Below are 25,523 nucleotides of genomic sequence, written 5' to 3'. Positions count from 1 at the left end.
TAATCCATAAGCTGTACTTTGGAAATTTATATTCATTAAATAAAAGTTAGAAAAAGAAAAAAGTTAATTGAAAATGGACCTTAGTAGAAAATGGGACTGGCAATGAGTCAGGGAGCAGGAGGTGGGATGAGAGAGTGGTGGGAGGGTGGGTATGGTGGGAACAATCACTATATTCCTAAAGCTGTACTTATGAAACACATGAAGTTTGTATTCCATAAATGAAAGTCTTCTTTGTGAAAAAAGAAATCATGGATGGGACTGGTGCTGTAGCATAATGTTGCCACTTGGGCAGTTCAAGCTCCAGCTGCTCCACTTCCAATCCAGCTCCACAATGCACCTGGGCAAGTCAGAGAATCTCAAGTATTTACGTCCTTGCACCCTTGTGGGAGACACACAAGAATCTCCTGTCATCAGAGTGGCCTAGCTCCAATCACTGCAGTCACTCAGGGAGGACACCAACAGATGGAAGATCTTCTTTGTCTCTGAATCAATCAATCAGTCAGTCAGTCACTCTCTCCTTCAAATAAAGCTTTACAAAAAAATCAGAGTGGGTGTTGTGGCATAGCAAGTTAGGCTTCTGCTGCTCAGCTGACATCAGAATGGCAGACCAAGTCCCAGATGCTCTGTTTCCAAGCATCTCCATGTTAACATCCCTAGGAGGCTGCAGACCATGGTTCAAGGACTTGAGTCCCTGGCTCCCACCTCGGAGATCCACATGGAGTTCCTGAATTCTGTATTCTACCTGTCCAGCGCTGGTTGAACCTGTGGGTTGAAGACTTCCCTCATTCCCTCCCTTTCTCTCTCTCCCTCTCCTCCTCCCCCTCCCTCTCTCTCCCTCCCTTTACACACCCACTTCATGTGTTTGTGTGTGTGTTCCTTTGTCTCTGTCATGGTCACTTTTAAATTAATAAATCTTTAAAAAATAATCAGTGGAAGCAGACAATGTGGGATGTTGTTCTTGGTATCATGATGTGATACCATAGATCCATTTGTGTCAAAATATTTCAATTCATTTTCTTCACCCCCTCTCCTTTTGCAGTGCATAGCTAGTTCATGAAGAGGGTCATCTGCTAAGAGCAAAGTGAGTTGTTTTTTTCCTGTCCATCCCAGAGCCATGAGGAGACTGAAGCAAGAGATGGAGATGAGGTGCCTGGGGGCCCAGAATCTTGGAGGATGCCTCTCCACAATTCAGAACAGCTTAACATGTCATGCAATATTCTACACCTTCTACTTCTCTCCCCAACCTCCACTTCCCTCTGCTCAAGACAACCAGAGACAGCATGAGGCTCCTGCTCAAAGGTCTCCATCCACAGATCTCCTTGGTACTATCCCAAACCAAGCAAACAGAAGTTTCTCAGGCCCACCCCCCATGAGTAGACTCTCTGGGAGACAGATCTGCATTGCTGCCTTGGCATGCCCTCCACAGCTCATCCTGAGATTTTACAAGGAGGTGACTTCAAGCTGGACAGACCTCCAGAGAATAAGAAAGACAAGTTTGCCAATTTCCCTGCACATGAGAAGGGGGTGCAATATTGAGTCAGTGATAATGGCTTGCTGGGCACAACTGCTCTCATGATCCCCACCATTGGCCTCTTCCTCAGGTGAGGAGAGACTGGAGGGCAATCTGAGAATGTGGGCTACCTGCTTCACCATTTAATTGAACACATATACATGAATCAACATGCAAAAGTGACAAGTGTAGTTTATATACATTTTGTGAGGATGCCTTTAGCAGATGCCTTGTTTTCCTTTTCAGTCTAAGAAGGTTTCACATTGCTCACTTGATTAGACCATGCTCAAGTTCAAATCTGCCTCTCACTCAGAGTCATTCAGAGTGCAGGTGACTTCTCTGTCACTTGCATTGAGCTTCTCCAGAGACTGGAGAGGGAAAATAGTTAAAAACAAAATATAGGCCTCAGAGTACGAAGGTCTAAGAACAAGCTATAATTTTATTTCCTCATGAATACTCTAGTTCATACCTCCCCTTCCAGAAATAGGCTCAGAAACAGTAGGCACAATCTAGACTCTGTAAACTAAATACACGGACTTGAGAATCTGACGGGATTATCAGATGGCACATACTAAGGACAGCCTGACAAGGAAGACCACAAATGCAGGCTGGGAGGCTGAATGCATCCCATCAGGTACGTGTATGACACAGTCCTTATCACTCACTGCATTTTCTGCAATCTGGGACTGACAATGGCCCAAGTTTACAAACAACATGTCTCGGGGCTGGTGCTGTGGCATAGTGAATAAAGACAACCCCTGCAGTGCCAGTATCCCATCGGGCACTGGTTTGAGTGCCAGCTGTTCCTCTTCTGATCCAGCTCTCTGCTATTGCCTGGGAAAGCAGAAGATGGCCCAAGTCGTTGGGCCCCTGCACCCATGTCGGAGACCTGGAAGAAGCTCCTGGCTTCAGATTGGCCCAGCTCCAGCCATTGCAGCCAACTAGAGAGTGAACCAGCAGATGGAAGAGCTCTCTCTCTCTCTCTGCCTCTCCTTCTCTCTGTGTAACTCTGACTTTCAAGTAAATAAATATTTAAAAGAACAGTGTCTCTCATTTGTACCTGTTTTTGAAAGGATGGAGATGTCCCTGGCACTACAGATGCTGTGGTTAATAAAACAGGGCTCCTCTTTTGCATGAGCTTAGGCTAGTGGTGAGTAACTTTAGAGATGTACATTTTTGTTAGCATTTGAAAAGCAAAGTAACAGGGAGAGAGCTTGAGAGACAGACAGACATCTTCTATCCTCTGGGTTGTTGTCCAAATGGCCACCGCAGCAGTGGTTGGGCCAGGCCACAGCCAGGACATGGAGCTCCATCTGGGTCTCCTACATGGGAGGCATGCACCCAAGGAATGGGACAATTTTCTGCTTTCCTGCCAGGCATTATCCAAGGGAGCCTAGATAGGAAGTGGGGTTACAGGTACTAACATTCATGACCTTATGAGTGCTGACTTTGCAAGCAGCTGCCCAGCCTGCTGCTCCACAACACAGCACCCTAGTTATGATTGTGTTAAATGCTTGATACAGCAAGTGAATTCTAACCCATTAAGTCTGAAGTGCTGAGACATGTCTACATAGTCAGAGGTGGAATGAGGTAAAGGGGACCAGGGCATTGTTTTAGGGGAACAAAAATGAGAACTCAAGGGCAGGAAGGTAAGGGATCAAAGCCAGAACAAGGCAAGCAGGGAGAAGGAAATACTCGTGTTTGGGAGCACCGGATGACAGGATGTTTGTCTAATGACAAGTGTGCTCACAGGAGGTTAGGCGCATGCATCTCACTGAGGCCCACTGCAGGGTCCTGCATCTACTTGCAGAAGAAGCTAGACCACAGCTTCTCTCTCCTGTAAAGGCAGGAATAGAGTTTGCAACTGGCAGACAAGAAAGCAAAAGTGAAGGGGGTGGGCAGGGTCAGACAGCTAAGCTCCAGTCAGATCACAAAGACTAGAAAGGATGGCTTCAGGTGCCTAGACCCAGCCCTGCCCCGTCTTCCTTAGACCCATCTGCTTTGGTCCAGGGAGCAATGGGAGAGTATGAATGGAAGCAACTCTGCTTTGCTGAGCTTGATGCCCAGAGATGACCCACCAGGCTTACGCCGGGTGTCTGAGCTGTATCTTGGGGAGCCTTGGAGTGGTATACAAGAGCCCCTGCAGCTGTGGGAAGATCTCCATTGCCATTGGCCCCAGGAATTGTGCCCATGACACATCAGAGTACAGGACCTTGGAAATATTTCATGGTAATACGTGCACAAATCCTGTCACTGTGCCTTGGGCCAACTCTTACTAAGGCCATGCACAGCCCTTTAACCATGTGGGGGATTCCAAGGATCCCTCAGCACCTCAGGGGTTCCAGCATGGAGGCAGCACTGAGGAGAGCAGGGAGTGAAATGTGCACTGAGTTTGCAACAGGTCCATGTTGGCACCATCAAGAGGAGGACAGAGCAGCTGCCACCAAGCCAAGGATGGTGGCAGGGATGCAGCAGAGGAGTTTAGCACAGCTTCCCACCACTCAGATGCCAAAGGCTGCTGGCCAGAAAGCAGCGGCAGCTGTGCTGGAAGTGGTGTGGTGGAATCACTGTTCTCCACCCTGCACTGGGGCTCGGCCATGGTGATGTCCTCTGCTGCCTTGAGCAGCATGGAGGAGGAAAAGGACAGGATGGAGCACTAGCACTTCTGGAAGATCACGAATGCTCTCAGCCACTATGGCCCCAGAATGTAAGAGCTGGCACATTGAATAGAAAGAGAATTTTGATCACTTCCAGTTAATCAGCAGAAACTGCTTCCTCAATATCTTAACTTGGACAAGATCTCAAACTGCACTGATCCTAATCAAGACATGCTATTGACCATTGTGAATGACTTTATAAATATGTTTGGAAATAAAGTATATGGAGAATACGGAAAGAATGGAAAGATTTCGCCAGCATCTACACTTCACATGAAAGTTAAAATCCATACTGAGAGACTTTGTGAGACTACAGTGAAACTGGTGAAGCAGGATGGGATTCCTGATACCAGGCAATCATTATAAAAATGTTTTTTAAATTTTCCAAGATATGGGATCCTTCAAAAACAAATATTCCGGTACATGGTGCTAGACTAGAAAGATTGGTCTGGAAAATATCTCTGCTAGGTTGTGAGTGTCAAGGAAAGGAATGGACACTTTTGTGCTTTTCCCTGAGGTTTATACTAGAAAGATGCTCTGAAATTAACAAACTTTATCCCTTGCCCTTAGTTCCCTCAAATGTTCTATGAAGAAAGTACATAATCTGCATGCATCTTGACTGTTCATCATTTTTCCAGACAAAAGTTTCAGAAAAAATCTGCAATGTCACAGCGGGTGTGCATGTGGGAGGGACAGAGGCCCCTGAAACTGGCACCTGAGCCACCTCCCAAAGGCATTGAAACAAGTGTGGTATGTGGAAGACACCCAGGACTAGAGCATATTCACATAGAGGTGGAGGCAGAGGTCCTATGAAGGAAAGATCAAACATTGCTGCAGAAACCTTCATGTGTGCCCATTTCCCAATCTGGATACCCAGGAGAGTCATTCATCAAATTCTAGAACACTATCCAGAATATTCTGATGTCAATTATCTAAGACAGTAAAGGAAGGAGTGTGACCTCTTGATTACAGACTGCTCTGTCCTTTTGCTCTATTCAAACCTCACCAGGAAGGGCCATTTTCTTTGCACATTCTAGCTGTTCAGATGTTAAACCAAGCCAGAAATACCCACATATACACATCAAGAATGAGGCTAGGCCAAATGTATGGATACTCGGTGGCCCAATCCAGTCATTGTGTAAAATTAACTATCATACTATGACCACACAGAAAATAAAAAAAAATAAAAACAAGATTAAGGCAGGGTTTTTGCATTCATAGCCATAATCCTTGATATGCATAGTCAGGCAGGAAGAAGGGGGCTGGAAAGGGTGAAGAGGTAAAAAAGGAGCCAAGAGAAGGGGATACTAGAGGGCAGGAAAATGATGAGACTGAAAAGGCAAATGACCAAAGAGAAAACAGTTCCTGAGGGGTGAGCAGAAGGAGTAAAACTCTGGAGTGAGAGCTGTATCTGAAGCCTGAGCCCCCAAGTTTACCTCAATCCCTCCTCCCTCACCCCAAGCTGACCAAAAATATCACTGGGCCAACCAGGGCCAAATACAGGAAGAAGGTATCAGAGTAGACATGGGCAGCCATCTCCAAACAACTCTCACTCTCACAAAAGGTTCATCCATAGGCAGCTCCTCAGGACCCACAGCAGTGAAATGGGGGCTCCTGCCTGCCCTCATTTCTGGGCGTCTTTGGAATTCAGTTTAGTACAGGAAACCACAGCCAAGTAATGAAGGCCAACACATGTGTGTGTGTCTCTCTAGGGACACATACTCATCGTGGATGGCCCTGCATTTGTTGACTGATGCTTCATAGACTCATCTGTGTGATGAACAACCTCACTCATCCAGTCAAGTGATGGGTTCAGGAAGTGCATGCACCAACATCGAAACTTGGTTAACAATCTTGCAAGATTTCCAGCTTGGTAGGTCAGCATACCTGGGGCGGTTAAAGCCAACTATTGATTTCCTAGCATGGAGATCCCTCCCCTGCTTCCTCACAGGCTGAAACACTGGGGTTACAAGCTGTCCTGCATTCTCTTCACTGGTTCTTGCCACTATACTCCTGTTTATCTTGTTTGCCTAAAAGCTTTCAGGTGCTTGTAACCTAGCAGTCTTACTTTAAAACATAAATCAAGGTTTATTTTAGAATCAGGCTAAAGCCAGGAGCTCAAAACTCCTTCTGTGTCCTACAAATTGTAGTAAATACCAAGTATTTGAACCATCATCTGCTGCATCCTTGTTGCACAGCAGTGAGCTGAATTGAGAGCAGAGCAAATGGAGTGTTCACATCTCAAATATTCAAGAGTCAGGTCCTGGCCAGGTCATAGTTTGGAACCAGGTGGACATCTCCCACTTTTGTGGCAGGGACCCAGGTTCTTTAGCCATCACATGCTGCTGTCTGTGAGCTACATCACCATGAAAAGCAATCTGTAGCCATAGCTGTGACTAGAGCCCAATGCCCTCAGCTACAGGGAGGTGCTTGGTGTCATGAAATTGGCTTTGAGCCCCTCCCAGAAGAGCAGACCCAGGTGGGAATATCTGCTAAGGAAAAAGACCTATCACTTCAACCCATTCACCTGGCTTCTGCTCAGAAGAAATACAGTGAGAAGGGATTGCAAGCCCTTCTTGCATGTCTGCCTGACTTTCCAAGCAAAGCAATGCAGAGCCTTCTTGCCAAAACTGTTGGCATAAGCTACACAATGGAGACGAAGCCAAACATGGACAGGAGTGCACCTTAAGTGAATCATGAGTATCTGACTATGCAGTCAATAACCCCAAACCTAAACCAATATTGCTCCCTCATGAATCTCTCCTATCAACAGGGCTTTGCTGTAGAGAACTCTTTGAGAGGATATTATTCTTCCTTAGGTCACTAGGCCCCCAACATGCACACCTGTATGATAAAACTGCCTGAGTGGGAATATGCTGTTCTCCTAGGATAAGCATGGATGGGAAGCTACAAACTCTGGGAAATATGTTGGTGCTTTTGACAATTAATGACTAGCCTGCCTGGATCATGCACATCTGATCAAAGCAATGTTTGCTAATGTGACTTTGGTATCTCCTAGGCTTTCCAGACCTCACATTGCATGCAGCCAGATGCATTTTGTTAATCTTTTGTCATCTATCAGGCTGCAAGGGTCAACTAAGTTACAGAAGTGACATTCTCATCGGCCTATGTCCATGTTCTCCAATTTATTTACACACGGAATGCACATGTTGTTTCTCTGAATGCTAAGTGTCTGCCTCAGACCTTCATATTAACTTCAGAGTAGAAGCAATGTGTGCAGAGTCAGCATTCACGTGAAATTCCCCTCTCCCTTGATTCAGAGGTGTCACAAAAGTCAACCATGAAGCTTCTCTACAAAAATCTTCTAATGGTTAAGTAATGGTATGGGTTCAAAGTGTCTGCTGAAAGTACACAGGTTAGAACCTTGATTACTCAATGGGAAGGATTTAGGGAGTGGTAGGTAGTGGGAATTGTGTCAGCCATTTGAGTAGACCCTGGATAAATGAATTCATGTTTTTCTCCCAGGAGTGTTTTCTCTTCCAAACCAGATTTGTTATCACAAAAGTGAGTAGGAATAAAGCAAGGACTACCCCTTTGTGTTGTTCCCTTCACTGCCCTCCACTGACTCTGCCACAAGACGAGACAGCCTCAGAGTCTCACCAGCTCTAACTACCAGACCTTGGAAATCCTGGCTCCCAGAACCATGAACCAGAATAAACCGTTGTGTAGATTATCCAGTCTGGTATCTGGCTTACAACAAATCAAAAGGCTGGAGAAACAAAGAATTCACATTTATCAGCTGACTTCAGATAATGATAGTCCCTAAATGAGCCCTGAAACCATGCCCAATGGCCCAGGAGTCCTCCTACATGAGGCCTGGAACCTCATTCTGATGAAAATTACTGGGGGAGCAATCAGACCTTCTGTCCCAGAGAGCTAATGAACACAGCCCTGCATGCAGAATAAGTAACTTTCCAGGCATGGGTCTCAAATTTCAAAATCTTAAACAAGAGCAACAATGGCTTCTCCACCAAGGAAACGCAAAGAAGGGGGAATCCAATACTCCTACTTACTCATGAATGCACACACACTCAGCACAGATGACCCTGCCTTTGTCAACTGTTGATTTTTAAGGCATCTCTGTGTGAGAAACAGCCTCACCCATCCAGTCAAGCGATGGAATCTGGAAGTGCACCAAAATTGAGACTGGATTATCTGCCTTCAAGACTTCATGCTTGGTAGGCCAGCACGCGAGGGGAAGTTTAGTGTGACCTATTTATTACCTAGCATGCAGATCCCTCCCCTGGTTCCTCATTGGCTGAGTTACAGTCTTTGAGTTAGAATCCTCATTGCTTGAGTTACAATTGGCTGAGGTCACAATCTTCCTGGCATTTGTTTCATCTGTTTGCCTAAAAGCTTTCAGGTGCACATAACCCAGCAGTCTTACTTTAAAAAAGTCAATCAAGTTTGATTTCAGTGATTTTTTTTAAAAAAAGATGAATGTATTTGAAAGGTAAAGCCACACAATTTGGGGAAAGAATGTGTCTTTGGCCTGCTGATTTACTCCCTAGATCAGCACTGTAGCCTGGGCAGAATCAGGCTAATGCCAGGAGCCCAGAACTCCATCTGGTCCTGCAAATGGTGGCAAATACTCAGTGTTTGAGCCATCATCTGCTGCATCCTGGTTGCGTAGTGGCAAGCTGAATCAGGAGCAGAGCAATCTGAATGTTCTAATCTCAAATGCTCAAAAGAGTCAGCTCCAGGCCAATCCACAGCCCGAAGTTGAGAACTATGTGGTATCTCCCACATAGTTCTTCAGCCATCACATGCTGCTGTCTGTCAGCTACATCATTGTGAAAAGCAATCTGTAGCCATAGCTGTGACTAGAGCCCAATGCCCTCAGCTACAGGGAAGTGCTTGGTGTCATGACATTGGCTTTGAGCCCTTCCCAGAAGAATAGATCCAGGTGGGAATTTCTGCTAAGGGAAAAGACCTATCACTTCAACCCATTCACCTGGCTTCTGCTCAGAAGAAATACAGTGAGAAGGGATTGCGAGCCCTTCTTGTGTGTCCACCTGACCTTCCAAGCAAAGCAATGCAGAGCCTTCTTGCCAAAACTGTTGGCATAAGCTACACAATGGAGACGAAGCCAAACATGGACAGGAGTGCACCTTAAATGAATCATGAGTATCTGACTATGCAGTCAATACAAACCAAACTGAAAACAATGTTGCTCCCTCATGTATCTCTCCTATTAATCTGGCTTTGTGGTAAAGAACTCTCAGAGAAGCATCTTATTCCTTTGGTCAAGAGGTCCCCAACATACACAGCTGTACGGTAAAATGACCAGTGTGAGAATATGCTTTCTCATAGGATTAATAAGGATGGGAAGCTAGAAATCCCGGGAGATATGTTGGTGCTTTTCACAACTATGACTAGCCCCTGCCTGGATCATGCAAGTCAGATCAAGGTTGTGTTGTTTATGTGACTTTGATATCCCCAAGGTTTTCCAGACCTCACACATTTCATGTAACCAGATGCATTGTTAACTGTTCGTCATCATCTACCAGGCTGCGAGGGTCAACTAACTTACTTAAGTGACATTCTCATGGGCCTCCATCAACAGTCCCCAGTTAATCACCCCATGAATCCACTTGGTGTTTGTGACTGACATCAGCCCTTTTTATTATCTGCAGCGTACAATCAATGTGTGGGAAAGTATTAATTGTATACACGTCTCCTATCCCTCAGTTCAGAGGTATCACAAAAGTCACCCAGGAAACTATTCTACCAAAAAAAAAACCTGATAGGGTTTAAATAGCACTGTGGTTTCAAAGTGTCCATTAAAAGTTCATGGTTTGGGCCAGTGCTGCGGCTTAATAGCCTAATCCTCCACCTGCGGCACCGGCACACCAGGTTCTAGTCCCAGTTGGAGCACCAGATTCTGTCCAAGTTGCTCCTCTTCCAGTCCAGCTCTCTGCTGTGGCCCAGGAAGGCAGTGGAGGATGGCCCAGGTCCTTGGGCCCTGCACCTGTATGGGAGACCAGGAGGAAGCACCTGGCTCCTGGCTTCAGATCAGCATGGTGTGCCAGCTGCAGCGGCCATTGGAGGGTGAACCAATGGCAAAAGGAAGACCTTTCTCTCTGTCTCTCTCTCACTGTCCACCCTGCCTGTCAAAAAAAAAAAAAAAGAGTTGCCAACTTACAGTCTCATGAAAACAGCTGAAATGGTGGACTTACATTCTGGGAAAAAGAAAAAAAAGTTCATGGTTTGGAACTTTAATTATTCAACAGGACAGTTTTTAGACATGGCACATAGTAGGAAGTGTGTCAGTTATAAAAGTGGAGCCTCGATAAATGAATTAAGGTCTTTTCCTCAAGAGGGAGCTCTTGGTTTTTTTTTTTTTTTTGACAGGCAGAGTGGACAGTGAGAGAGAGTGACAGAGAGAAAGGTCTTCCTTTGCCATTGGTTTACCCTCCAATGGCCACCACGGCCAGTGCGCTGAGGCTGGCGCACCGCGCTGATCCGAAGGCAGGAGCCAGGTGCTTCTCCTGGTCTCCCATGGGGTGCAGGGCCCAAGCACTTGGGCCATACCTCACTGTACTCCCGGGCCACAGCAGAGAGCTGGCCTGGAAGAGGGGCAACCGGGACAGAATCCAGTGCCTTGACCGGCACTAGAACCCAGTGTGCTGGCGCTGCAAGGTGGAGGATTAGCCTACTGAGCCGCGGTGCCGGCCGGGAGCTCTTGTTCTTATAGAACTAAATTTGCAAGTGTGAACCAGGCGTGATGAGCCTGCTTCACACCAGCAGAAGCCAATTCATCCAGAAGTTGTTAAAGATATTTGAGAAGCATCACCAGCAACAGCAGACACAACTGTTGTGTTGGTTATTTGCTCGAGCGGTACTGTATTTATTTCCTGTGTGCTCTATTCAAAATCTCTCTTTTTTTTAAAGATTTATTTATTTGAAATTCAGAGTTACATAGAGAGAGGAGACGGGGAGAGAGAGAAAGAGAAGGAGAGAGAGAGAGAGGTCTTCCAACCACTGGTTCACTCCCCAATTGGCCGCAATGGCTGGAACTGCACTGATCCAAAGCCAGGAGCCAGGAGCTTCTTCCTGGTCTCCCACATGGGTGCAGGGGCCCAAGGACTTGGGCCATCTTCTACTGCTTTTCCAGGCCATAGCAGAGAGCTGGATCGGAAGTGAAGCAGCCAGATCTTGAATTGGTGCCCTTAAGGGATGCCGGTGCTTCAGGCCAGGACATTAGCCCACTACGTCACAGTGCCGGCCCCTCCAAAATCTCTTTACACTCTGTTGATTGAACCAGTTGTAGAAGTGTCTCATTTTAATTAAATTTGAGCTTAGAAAACTAATTTGATGACAATGCAATTTCTGCCTGCCGAGTATATTTTCATAAATTTCTTAGAAAGATAAGCTTAAATCCTCTCCTCTGTTTCAAACATAATATTCTTATTTGACTTTAATGTCAACCACTGCTATAGCAGCAGTGTCCAAATCATATTCATAAACAAGGAAAACAGAAAGATGCTGAAATGATGGGCTTGTTGTGATGTAATCTGGTTTAAAAAGCATTCTTGGCCGGCACCATGGCTCAATAGGCTAATCCTCTGCCTGCGGCGCCGGCACACCGGGTTTAGTCCCAGTTGGAGTGCTGGATTCTGTCCCGGTTGCTCCTCTTCTAGGTCAGCTCTCTGCTGTGGTCCGGGAGTGCAGAGGAGGATGGCCCAAGTCCTTGGGCCCTGCACCCACACGGGAGACCAGGAGAAGCACCTGGCTCCTGGCTTTGGATCAGTGCAGTGGCCATTGGAGGGTGAACCAATGGAAAAAGGAAGACCTTTCTCTCTGTCTTTCTCACTGTCCACTCTGTCTGTCCAAAAAAAAAAGAGAAAGCATTCTTAAAATCAAGCCTATTCCTTTGTACTTTGACAAGATTATGTTAAGAATTACTACATCTATATTCTCTTCTGGATTCAAGATGGTATTCAGAGTGCATTAAAATTTATAAATCTCAGGCAGAATTTTAGAGTTTGAAAGAACCTCAGGGTTTTCTATTATCAGTTCATCAGTATCTTTTTTTATCTTTTATTTAATGAATATAAATTTCCAAAGTACGACTCATGGGTTACAATGGCTTCCCCCCCCATACCATCCCTCCCACCCACAACCCTCCCCTTTCCCACTCCCTCTCCCCTTCCATTCACATCAAGATTCATTTTCGATTATCTTAATATACAGAAGATCAGCTTAGTATACCTTAAGTAAGGATTTCAACAGTTTGCTCCCACACAGAAACATAAAGTGAAAAATAATAGATGATTTTTTTTAAATGATGATGAAATCAGATCAGACCTATTGTCATGTTTAATCCCAGTGAGAGTCAAGTTGGGAATTGATAATTTCTTTTTTTTTTTTACAGAAGATCAGTTTAGTGTACGTTAAGTAAAGATTTCAACAGTTTGCACCCCCATAGAAACACAAAGTGAAATATACTGTTTGAGTACTCGTTATAGCATTAAGCCTCAATGTACAGCACATTAAGGACAGAGATCCTACATGAGGAGTAAGTGCACAGTGACTCCTGTTGTTGACTTTACCAATTGACACTCCTGTTTATGGCATCAGTAATCTCCCTATGCACCAGTTATGAGTTTCCAAGGCTATGGAAGCCCCTTGAGTTCTCCGACTCTTATCTTGTTTAGACACGGTCATAGTCAAAGTGGAGGTTCTCTCCTCCCTTCAGAGAAAGGTACCTCCTTCTTTGAAGACCTGTTCTTTCCACTGGGATCTCACTCACAGAGATCTTTTTGTCAGAGTGTCTTGGCTTTCCATGCCTGAAATACTCTCATGGGCTTTTCAGCCAGATCCGAATGCCTTTAGGGCTGATTCTGAGGCCAGAGTGCTATTTAGGACATCCGCCATTCTATGAGTCTGCTGAGTATCTCACTTCCCATGTTGGATCACTCTCCCCTTTATTTATTCTATCGGTTAGTGTTAGCAGGTACTAGACTTGTTTATGTGCTCCCTTTGACTCTTAGTCCTTTCATTATGATCAATTGTGAACTGAAATTGATCACTTGGAATAGTGAGATGGCATTGGCACATGCCACCTTGATGGGATTGAATTGGAATCCCCTGGTATGTTTCCAACTCTACCAATTGGGGCAAGTCAGCCCGAGCATGTCCCAAATTATACATCTCTTCCCTCTCTTATTCCCACTCTTATGTTTAACAGGGATCACATTTCAGTTAATTTTCAACACTTAAGAATAACTGTGTGATAATTACAGAATTAAACCAGTCATATTAAGTAGAACAGACAAAAAATCTACTAAGAGGGATAATGTATTAAGTTGTTCATTAACAGTCAGGGCTATGCTGATCAAGTCACCATTTCCCATAGTGTCCATTTCACTTCAGGAGGTTTCCTTTTTGGTGTTCAGTCAGTTGTCACCGATCAGGGAGAACATATGGTATTTGTCCTTTTGGGACTGGCTTACTTCACTCAGCATGATGTGTTCCAGATTCCTCCATTTTTTTGCAAATGACTGGATTTCGTTGTTTCTTACTGCAGTAAAGTATTCTAAAGAATACATATCCCATAATTTCTTTATCCAGTCTACCGTTGATGGGCATTTAGGTTGGTTCCAGGTCTTGGCTATTGTGAATTGTGCTGCAATAAACATTAGGCTGCAGACCGCTTTTTTGTTTGTCAATTTAAACTCCTTTAGGTAAATCCCAAGGAGTGGGATGGCTGGGTCGAACGGTAGGGTTATATTCAGGTTTCTGAGGAATCTCCAGACTGATTTCCACAGTGGCTTGACCAGTTTGCATTCCCACCAACAGTGGGTTAGTGTCCCTTTTTCCCCACATCCTCGCCAGCATCTGTTGTTGGTAGATTTCTGTATGTGAGCCATTCTAACCGGGGTGAGGTGAAACCTCATTGTGGTTTTGATTTGCATTTCCCTGATTGCTAGTGACCTTGAACATTTTTTCATGTGCCTGTTGGCCATTTGGATTTCCTCTTTTGAAAAATGTCTATTGAAGTCCTTGGCCCATCTCTTAAGTGGGTTGTTGGTTTTGTTTTTGTGGAGTTTCTTGATCTCTTTGTAGATTCTGGTTATTAACCCTTTATCTGTTGCATAGTTTGCAAATATTTTTTCCCATTCTGTCGGTTGTCTCTTCACTCTCCTGACTGTTTCTTTTGCAGTACATAAACTTCTCAATTTGATGCAATCCCAATAGTTGATTTTGGCTTTGACTGTCTGTGCCTCCCGGGTCTTTTCCAGAAATTCTTTGCCTGTGCCAATATCTTGAAGGGTTTCTCCAATGTTCTCTAATAACTTAATGGTGTCAGGACGTAGATTTAGGTCTTTAATCCACGTTGAGTGAATTTTTGTGTAAGGTGTAAGGTAGGGGTCTTGCTTCATGCTTCTGCACGTGGAAATCCAGTTTTCCCAGCACCATTTATTGAATAGACTGTCCTTGCTCCAGGAATTAGTTTTAGATCCTTGATCAAATATAAGTTGGCTGTAGATGTTTGGATTGATTTCTGGTGTTTCAATTCTGTTCCATTGGTCTATCCATCTGTTTCTGTACCAGTACCATGCTGTTTTGATTACAACTGCCCTGTAGTATGTCCTGAAATCTGGTATTGTGATGCCTGCAGCTTTGTTTTTGTTGTACAAGATTGCTTTAGCTATTCGAGGTCTCTTGTGCCTCCATATGAATTTCAGCATCATTTTTTCTAGATCTGCGAAGAAGGTCTTTGGTATCTTGATTGGGATTGCATTGAATCTATAAATTGCTTTTGGGAGAATGGACATTTTGATGATGTTGATTCTTCCAATCCATGAGCATGGAAGATTTTTCCATTTCTTGGTATCCTCTTCTATTTCTTTCTTTAAGATTTTGTAATTTTCATCGTAGAGATCTTTAACATCCTTGGTTAAGTTTATTCCAAGGTATTTGATTGTTTTTGTAGCTATTGTGAATGGGATTGAGCTTAGCAGTTCTTTCTCAGTCATGGCATTGCTTGTGTATACAAAGGCTGTTGATTTTTGTGCATTGATTTTATATCCTGCCACTTTGCCAAACTCCTCTATGAGTTCCAATAGTCTCTTAGTAGAGTTCTTTGGATCCTCTAAGTACAGAATCATATCGTCTGCAAAGAGGGTAGTTTGACTTCTTCCTTCTTGATTTGTATTCCTTTGTTTTCTTTTTCTTGTCTGATGGCTCTGGCTAAAACTTTCAGAACTATGTTAAATAGCAGTGGTGAGAGTGGGCATCCCTGCCTGGTGCCAGATTTCAGTGGAAATGCTTCTAACTTTTCCCCATTCAATAGGATGCTGGCTGTGGGTTTTTTATAAATTGCTTTGATTATATTGAGGAATGTTCCTTCTATACCCAATTTGCTTAGAGTTTTCATCATGAAAGGGTGTTGAATTTTATCAAATGCTTTCTCTGCATCAATTGAGATAATCATATGGTTTTTCTTTTGCAGTCTGTTAATGTGGTGAATCACATTGATGGATTTGCGAATGTTGAACCATCCCTGCATACCAGGGATGAATCCCACTTGGTCTGGGTGGATGATTTTCCTGATGTGTTGTTGTATTCTATTGGCCAGAATTTTATTGAGGATTTTTGCGTCTATGTTCATCAGGGATATTGGTCTGTAATTTTCTTTCAGTGCTGCATCTTTCTCTGGCTTAGGGATTAAGGTGATGCTGGCTTCATAGAAAGAATTTGGGAGGATTCCCTCTTTTTCGATTGTTCTGAATAGTTTGAGAAGAATTGGAGTTAGTTCTTCTTTAAATGTCTGGTAGAATTCAGCAGTGAATCCATCTGGTCCTGGGCTTTTCTTTGTTGGGAGGGCCTTTATTACTGTTTCAATTTCTGTCTCAGTTATGTGTCTATTTAGGTTTTCTATGTCTTCATGGTTCAATTTTGGTAGATTGCATGTGTCCAGGAATCTATCCATTTCTGATAGGTTTTCCTGTTTGCTGGCATACAGGTCCTTGTAGTAATTTCTGATGATTCTTTTTATTTCTGTGGTGTCTGTTGTTACGTTTCCTTTTTCATCTCTGATTTTATTGATTTGGGTCTTTTCTCTTCTTTTTTTAGTTAGTTGGGCCAATGGGGTGTCAATTTTGTTTATTTTTTCAAAAAACCAGCTTCTCGCTTGGCTGATTTTTTGTAATGTTTTTTTTGGATTCGATCCTGTTAATTTCTTCTCTGATTTTAATTATTTCTCTTCTCCTACTAGATTTGGGTTTGGTTTGCTGCAGTTTTTCTAGGTCCTTGAGGTGCGCTGAAAGCTCATTTATTTGGTGCCTTTCCAATTTCTTGATATAGGCACCTATTGCTATAAATTTGCCTCTCAATACTGCTTTTGCTGTATCCCATAAGTTTTGATATGTTGTGTTGTTGTCTTCATTTACTTCCAGAAAGTTTTTGATTTCTCTTTTGATTTCTTGAATGACCCAGTGTTCATTCAGGAGCATGTTGTTCAGTCTCCATGTGTTTGCATACTTTCTGGGGTTTCCTGAGTTGCTAATTTCCAGCTTCATTCCGCTGTGGTCTGAGAAGCTGCATGGTATGATTCTAATTCTTTTAAATTTGCTGAGACTTGCTTTATGGCCTAGTATGTGATCAATCCTAGAGAAGGTTCCATGCACTGCTGAGAAGAATGTGAAGTCTGTAGATGTAGGATTGAAAGTTCTGTAGATATCTGTTAGATCCATTTGGGCAATAGTGTCAATTAAATCTGCTGTTTCCTTGTTGATCTTCTGTCCAGATGATCTGTGTATTTCTGAGAGTGGAGTATTGAAGTCCCCCAGTACTATTGTATTGGAATCTAAATCTCCCTTTAAGTCCCTTAACATATCTTTTAAATAGACCGGTGCCCTGTAATTAGGTGCATATACATTTATAATAGTTACATCTTCCTGTTGAATTGAACCCTTAATCATTATATAGTGTCCCTCTTTGTCTCTCTTAACAGTTTTTGTATTAAAGTTTATTTTGTCTGATATTAATATGGCTACACCTGCTTTTTTTTGGTTTCTGTTGGCATGGAATATCTTTTTCCAACCTTTCACTTTCAGTCTGCATGCCTCTTTGTTAGAGAGATGTGTTTCTTGTAGGCAACAAATAGTTGGGTTGTGTTCTGTGAGCCAGTCAGCCAAACGGTGTCTTTTAACTGAAGAATTCAGACCATTAATGTTCAATGTGACTATTGATACGTAGTGACTTTGCCCTGCCATTTTCCCGGAAATATTTTCTAGTATATGCTTTGAGCTTCCCATGCTCTTTTACTGGTAGGTGTTCTTCCTTTCCCTTCTTTCATATTGATGGCCGTGTTTCTGTGTTTCTGAGTGTAGCACATCTTTAAGTATCTTTTGCAGGGCCGGACGAGTGGCCACAAAGTCTTTCAATTTCTGTTTGCTATGAAAGGTCTTTATTTCACCTTTATTCACAAATGAGAGCTTGGCAGGATATAATATTCTGGGCTGGCAATTTTTCTCTCTTAGCACCTGTGCTATGTCTCGCCATTCCCTCCTAGCCTGTAGTGTTTCTGATGAGAAGTCTGCTGTGAGTCTGATTGGAGATCCTCTGAGAGTAATCTGACGTTTCTCTCTTGCACATTTTAGGATCTTTTCTTTATGTTTCACTGTGGTAAGTTTAATTACCACGTGTCGTGGTGAGGATCTCTTTTGGTCATGTTTATTGGGGGTTCTATGAGCTTCCTGTACTAGGATATCTCTGTCCTTCTGCAAACCTGGAAAGTTCTCTGCTAGTATCTCACTAAAAAGGCCTTCCAATCCTTTCTCTTTCTCCATGCCTTCAGGAACTCCTAGAACTCAAATGTTGGTTTTTTTAATAGTATCCTGTAGGTTCCCAACAATATTTTTTAGATTTCTAATTTCCTCTTCTTTTCTTTGGTTTGACTGTATGTTTTCCTGTGCTCTATCTTCTAAGTCTGATATCCTCTCTTCTGCTTCACCCATTCTGTTTTTAAGGCTTTCTAATGTGTTTGTCATTTGATCTATTGAGCTCTTCATTTCATTTTGATTTCTCTTCACTATAACACTTTCCTGTTCTACTAGTTTCTGAGTTTCATTTTGACTCCTCCTTAAAATTTCATTTTCACGAGAGAGATTTTCAATCTTGTCCATTAAGGATTTCTGTAGTTCAAGGATTTGCTTTTGAAAACTTCTAAATGTTCTTATCATAAATTTTTTGAAATTCGTATCTTGCATTTCTTCTATCTCATCATCTTCATAATCTTGGCTTTGGGTGTTTTGTTTATTTGGAGGCATCATAGTGTCATCGTTGATCTTGCTCCCTCTATTTCTGTGTTTGTTACTCGGCATAGTTAATTCTTCTTGCGTCACTGTGCATTTTTTTTTATACTGTGTCCGTGTTAAGTGGACTGGCTGCTGTTGGAGGAGCCTTGGAGGCTTGAGATGGGTGCGGCCTGAGAGCTCTGCCTGGTTCTTCCTGGTTAAGGGTGTGCAAAGGTGACACCCTCAGGTTATGCGTGGTAAATCTCTCTCTTTTTATTTATTTATGTATTTTATTTATTCAGGGGGTAAGTAACACCGCATGGCACGGCGGTGCAGAATTGATGGTATTTCGCTTCCAGTCTTTGGCTCCTCTGGACTTCCACTGGGTTGCCTAGGCTACTGAATTATAGTGACTCAGTTCCTTAGCTCTCCCCCATTGATATGTAAATCCAGAGAGGAGGCCTGCTCTTTGTCTCTTGGGAATTCTTCAAGCCTTGCAGCCTTGTAACCTTTGCAAGGTTAGGGGGAAGAGAAACCCCGAAGCTTTTTTTTCCTTCTTTCCGGTAGTGAGTTTGCTGCACTTTCCGGCCCCCCTCTAGATTCTGACCCCCGTTTCCCCACCAATGTCTCGGGTTATTGAGCTCACCTCCCCTTCCAGCACCGATGTGTGGACTTGGTGCCCTGAGCGTCCCAAGTCTCCCCGCTGTTGTCTGTGTGGCATGCACTCCCCTTCAAGCACTGGCGCGCAGACCATGGGGCTTCCTCGGCTCGGTCCCGCGACTTGGCTTCCACGCGGTGGGCGACCTTGTTCTCCCAGTAGGTCCTCCAATTCATCCAGAAGGGTTTCCTCTGCAATATTTTCCTGGTTCTTTTTTTCTGCGGCTACTGTAACTCCCCTTTTATTAAACTAAATTTTCCCAGACTATCGGTGCGCGCCCTCACTATTCCGCCATCTTGAGTTCATCAGTATCTTAGGGACAAATTACAAAGCTTCAGAGAAATGGCTGTGACTTGCTCAGGGTTCCCCAGCAGTAATGGAAGCATGGCAGGGACAAGGCTAGAACAAGGTCTTGTGGGTGTTTTGGGGTTTTTTAATGTATTTTTTGAGAGGCAGAGAAAACAAGCTCCTATCTGCTAATCCAACTTCTCAAATGCCAGAAATTACCAGGTCTGGCCCAGGCTGAAACTGAGAGCCAAGAACTCCATCCAGGTCTTGCCTGTGGGTAGCAGGAACCTAACTACTTGACCCATGACCTGCTGCCTCCAAGGGTGCACATTAGCAGGAAGCTAGAATCTGAAGCTGTGCCTGGACTTGAACCCAGATGTTCCAATATGGAATATGGGCATCCCAACCACTGTGTTAACCAGTAGGCCTGTCCTGGACCAAGGCTTGCTAGTTCCACACTCTGTTTGCTCCATCTCCAGTGTCTGGATTGCAGTCACAGCCTTCTATGCCATTGCTCTATGCTCCAGTTTCTTCCTACCTCTGTAAATCCTTTATAAATGCTACCAGCCAGCTCTCCCATGTGTTTTCATCAAGGTATTCTCTGGTTGAGAAACCTAAAAGGATGGTGTAGATTTGCAGCATTACAAATTTTCTATATCAAGTCCAAGTTGGCTATTTTTGTCCCTGGTTTTGAGTCCTTCTTTGCTAAAACAAGTTCCTTTACCTCTGTGAGCCTCAGTCTTCTCACCCACAAAGTGAAGATAATGATGCCTGCACCTTGGGGATGATCTGAGAATGGAGTGAGGGGCTGTGTGGATGATGATGGAAAACACTTACCTCATGCCTGCTTCCAATAGCCCACACTGGCTCTGCTTGTTTCTCTCTTGGGTTCCAGATAAATACGAATTGGAATTATTCATCTGAAACAAAACAAAAACAAAATGTCAAACATGCACCTGCAATGGCCTCTCCACCAAGGAAACACCCAGCAGGGGGAATCCAATGCTCCTACTTCCTCAGGAGCATCTGGGACATTTCCCCTCCTTTCTCCATATTCAGAGATCCCTAGTATCTCTTTCAGAAGCATTCATGGTTCAGGGCATCATATGGCTCATGTGCAAATGTGAAACAGTGCTTCTTGGAATTATTTGTCATCCCTAAGTTATATGCCAACCAGCGCTGTTACAATGAACCTTTGCTGAAGAAGGCAAGCAGATAATGGTTCCTATGCTCAAATTTTGTGACATACCCAGAATGGTGAGAGGGATTATCACCAGGAAAATGCAATGGCTGTCAGCTGTGTCAACTGGGGTGAGGTCTTTCACTTCCCTGCCCCTAAGTTCTCGCACATGTTCTATGAAGGGAGGGGGTGCCCTCTTGATCAGACTGTTCAGTCCTGTTGCTCTATTCAAGCCTCACCAGGAAGGGCAATTTCCTTTACAAATTCTAGCTGTTCAGATGTTACACCTACCCAGAAATTCCCACATAGACACACCGAGAATGAGGCTGGGCCAAATGTATGGGCAGTTGGTGGTTCAGGCCAGTTATTATTTAAAATTAATGTTCATACTATGAGCACACAGAAAATAAAACTCCAAGATTAAGGCAGGATTTTGGCATTCATAGCCATAACCTTAGATAAGCAAAGACAGGCAGGAGGAGGAAGAAGGGTTAGGAAGGGGAGAACAGGTTCACAAGGGAGCTGAGGGAAGGATTTTACTAGGGAGCAGGAAAATGATGAGGCTGGAAAGGTGAATAGCCAAAGACAAACAGTCCCATAGGGTCAAGCAGAAAGTGTAAAACTCTAGAGAGAGAGCAGTATCCTAAAACCTGAACCCTTGTGGTTCAGGCTATCCAGCAGCTCATGTGCAAATGTGACACACACCCTTTCTTGGGATCATTTTTCCTCCCAGTGTATATGCCAATGACTCTGGTGTGATGAACTTTTGGTGAAGGAGGAAAGAAGACAATGGTTCACATTTTATAAGATGAGAAACAACATATTGTGAGGATCTGACCATGTAGAGAACACCATGCCTGCCAGCTGTGTCACTTGTGGCCATGGCTTTCACCACCCTGACCTGTAGTTCCCTCAAATGTTGCATGAAGCAGGTACATGATCTGGATTCACCTTGACTGTTCATTGTTCCAGAGAAAAAGTTTCAGAAGAAGCTTGTAATGACACATTGTTCTGCATGAGGAAAGGCTTCGGGCTGGCCATTGGGAACCCCTGAAATTGGCACTCTAGCTACCTCCCAAAGCATTTTAAAAAAGTGTGATGTATGAAGAACCCCAGGACCAGTGCACATTCAAGCATAGTGGCCATGTGTTCATTGTTAGAAGTAAAGTTGGAGAATCCAGATGACTGAGAACAAAGACAAAAGATCAAAAAGATCAAGATAACTCTGGGAAATACCTGTTGCTCTGAAGGTGTTTCCTGAATGTAGAGAGGGAACAAAGTTTAATGCCACCATGAAAACCAACTACACCACGGCCCTCCTCAGCTCCTGCTCTATTTGAGAGGATGGTGAATCAAGGATGGTTTTATAGTTGTCCATCCTTTCCTTTTATTTCTTATTACAATTAAAAGAGAAATACATAAACATAATTAGAAATAAGCATGTTAGTGCACAGAAGTTATAATAATGGTATCTTTGACCAAGAAAAAAAAAGGGTTGGACTGAGGTGTATAGGAACATTGTCTTTGTGTGCTATTGCAGGTGGCATCAACTCAGGCTAAGTGGCTATGTATTCAGAATGTTATATATAATATACATTTGAGATTTTTTACATATTTGGGGCATGCATCCTTACTGGTGCATTAACTAACAGGCCCAATTCCAACCCCATATTGTCTTCTTGACCCAGTAATTTTCCTCAAAATAATGCTCTTCTTTGTCTCCTATATTAATCTTGCCAAGGTAAGTATTGGTAATAAGAACAAAAGTATCCTAAACATGTACAAATAGGGAATCAAAGAAGGGAATCAAAAGTGTTCACTACAAAATTCAAGGAAATGAAGAAAATGCTTTGTGGGTTGAAATGAGATAAAAATAGTCTGAGAACAAAAAGCAAATGTAAAATTTCAGAAGTAATGTCATAATTATTCCAATATAAATAGTGTCAACACTCTAATGAAAAAGCAGATATCAGAATGCTTTAAAACTAACCCCAACCATACACTGTCTACATAAAATCACTGTAGATTCAATAGAAAGGAGGTTCAAAGTGATGGACAGAAAAGGAAATGTAGAATTGTATCATAGGTAAAAATCCAACTGGTGTGGTTATACTACCATCAGACAATTATATGAGAGACAAAAATCATTGCAGGAGACAAAAAGGACATTACATATTGATACAAATTACTGTGTTAAGAACATATAGGTTCTGGGGGAAGATGGTGGAATAGGGAGGCAGCACATCGAAGGTCCAGTAAGGGAAGGTTCAAAGAGGGGTGAGAATTTGTAGTTTTTAAGGAACGAGAAGCCCTTCTTGAAACTGGGGAGATAGGGTGGACACGCGAAGAGGACGTGGACGCCTGAGGCGCAGGACATCAGCAGGAGTGTGTACACACCAGCACTGGAAGCCAAGGTGAGATGGGGCGCTCGCCCAGCACTGCGGCACAGTCACCGCCACCCCTCCCCCAACCCACCCTGGGATGGACACTGAGACACACACGACTGAGTGGGGGAGGAAATAGAAAACAGAACAGAGTGGCGCCTGCAGAAAGAGTGTGCAATCCAGGGGTACTAATTGAGAGACTGAGTAAGCCAGTATCTCTTGGCGCCTCCTCGGAGCTGCAGTGGGTGGGAAGTAGCCATTTTGTCTGTTTACATTTGGGCTTAAAGGAGAACTGTCTTTGCCTCCACACTAACCTTCAGAGGCGGAGCCCAAAGGTGGAGCGGAGCAACAGGACACTTCTTGCTCGAGGGAGGGCAGCTCAAGGCCCTGACGCCCACCTATTCAAGTTACAATAAAACAAAAACTGAGAAGCGCCTGAAGGGGGAAAAAGGGCAGCATCCAGAGCTGCAGTGGGTAGAGAGCAGTCATCCTGTCTGTTTACATTCGGGCTGTGTAGAGCAGCCTGCTTACACTGGATATTGGTAGAGACCCACAGCAGCCTATAGAAGAGGGAAATCAACCTGAAAAACCACCCAGACCAAATGCCAAAAACAAAACAAAAACCCACAATAAGAATATAGAAGAACATATAAACATGCCAATGAAGCAGGCTAAACCAACCATAACAGAGGCAGAAGAAGAAGTTGAAAACATGCCAGAAAAAGAATTCAGAAAATTAATAATCAGAATACTTAGAATTAATGAGAAACAGTGTCAAGAGCTGAATGAAAAACAAGCCCAAGGATTAGAGATCCTAAAGAGAAGCCAGAATGAGATTCTAGAACTGAAAAACTCAATTGACCATATAAAAAACACTGGAATCCCTCGGAAATCAAACAGATGAAATAGAAGACTGAATATCAGAATTCGAAGACAAACTTCCAGAAATAATACAGTCAGTTCAAATGCAGGAAGAAGAAATTAAAAAATTAAAAAATACGGTCAGAGACCTACAAGATTCAATCAAACAGTGTAATGTTCCGATAATAGGAGTCCCTGAGGGGGTGGAAAGAGAGAATGGATTGGAAGGTGTCTTCAACAAAATAATATCAGAAAACTTCAAACAAAGGCAGCTGGATAACAACACACAAATACAACAGATAGCCAGGACTCCGAACAGAGTAGACCAGAAGAGAAATTCACCACGACACATTGTGGCAACACTCAGTTCAGTGACACACAAAGAACAAATCCTAAAATGTGCCAGAGAAAAGCGACAAATCACATTCAGGGGTAAGTCAATCAGACTCACCCCAGACTTCTCATCGCAAACACTACAGGCAAGGAGACAATGGCGTGATATATTTCAAGTTTTAAAAGACAAACAATGCCAACCTAGAATACTATATCCTGCAAAGCTATCATTTATGAATGAAGGGGAAATAAAGATCTTCCACGACAAACAGAAACTGAAAGAATTTGTATCCACGCATCCAACCCTACAACACTTGCTCAAAACGTGCTGCACACAGAAATACAAAAACAAGAACTTCACTACAAAAAAAAAAAGAGAATGTAGAGTAACCCACAAACAAAGTTCAAAATACATAAACAGCTCGTTTCAGGAAACATGAAGGGGAAAAGACAGTACTTAACAGTAATCACATTGAATGTGAATGGTCTTAATTCCACGACAAAGAGACATACATAGACTAGCTGATTGGATAAAGAAAGAGAATCCATCTATATGCTGCCTTCAGGAGACACACCTTATCAGCAAAGATGCATGAAGACTGAAAGTGAAAGGATGGAAAAAGATACTCCAAGCTAACGGAAATCAAAAAAGAGCTGGTGTGGCCATCCTAATATCAGACAAAATAGACTTTAACATAAAAACTATTAAAAGAGACAGAGAAGGGCACTATATAATGATTAAAGGATCTATCCAACAGGAAGACATTACTATTATAAATATATACGCACCTAATTACAGGGTGCCTGGCTACCTGAAAGAATTACTAAAGGATTTAAAGGGAGATATAGACTCAAATACAATAGTAACAGGGGACTTCAACACCCCACTCTCACCAATGGACAGATCAACCAGACAGAAATTCAACAAGGAAACAACTGAGCTAATTGACGCCATAGACCAAATAGACCTAATAGATATCTTCAGAACCTTCCACCCCACAGACACAGAGTTCACGTATTTCTCCCCAGTACATGGAACATTCTCTAGGATTGACCATATACTAGGCCATAAAGGGAGCCTCAACAAATTCAAAAAAACTATACCATGTAGCTTTTCAGACCATAGCACAGTGAAACTTCAAATCAACAACCCAAGAATCTCTACACCATATGCAAATATATGGAGAATGGACAACATGATCCTAAATGAACAGTGGGTCATTGAAGAAATTAAAAGAGAAATCAAAAGATTTCCAGAAACAAATGAAAATGATAACACAACGTATCAAAACCTGTGGGACACAGCAAAAGCAGTGCTAAGAGGAAAGTTTATAGCAATTAGTGCCTACATCAAGAAGTTGGAAAGGAACCAAACAAATGAA

General features: G+C 43.2%; 1 pseudogene; it reads left to right on the top strand.

Moving 5' to 3' along the window:
- The first annotated feature begins 4,101 nt into the window (after positions 1 to 4,101).
- On the top strand, positions 4,102 to 4,757 carry LOC149120270 (protein-L-histidine N-pros-methyltransferase CARNMT1 pseudogene; annotated as a pseudogene).
- Positions 4,758 to 25,523: the final 20,766 nt, after the last annotated feature.

The sequence above is a fragment of the Oryctolagus cuniculus genome, chromosome 19 (genome assembly GCF_051225735.1).
Source record: "Oryctolagus cuniculus isolate XC-2025 breed Fujian yellow rabbit chromosome 19, ASM5122573v1, whole genome shotgun sequence".
NCBI classification, from domain to species: Eukaryota; Metazoa; Chordata; class Mammalia; order Lagomorpha; family Leporidae; genus Oryctolagus; species Oryctolagus cuniculus.
The sequence above is the reverse complement of the archived record's forward strand: the minus strand, read 5'-3'. Positions and strand labels throughout refer to the sequence as shown.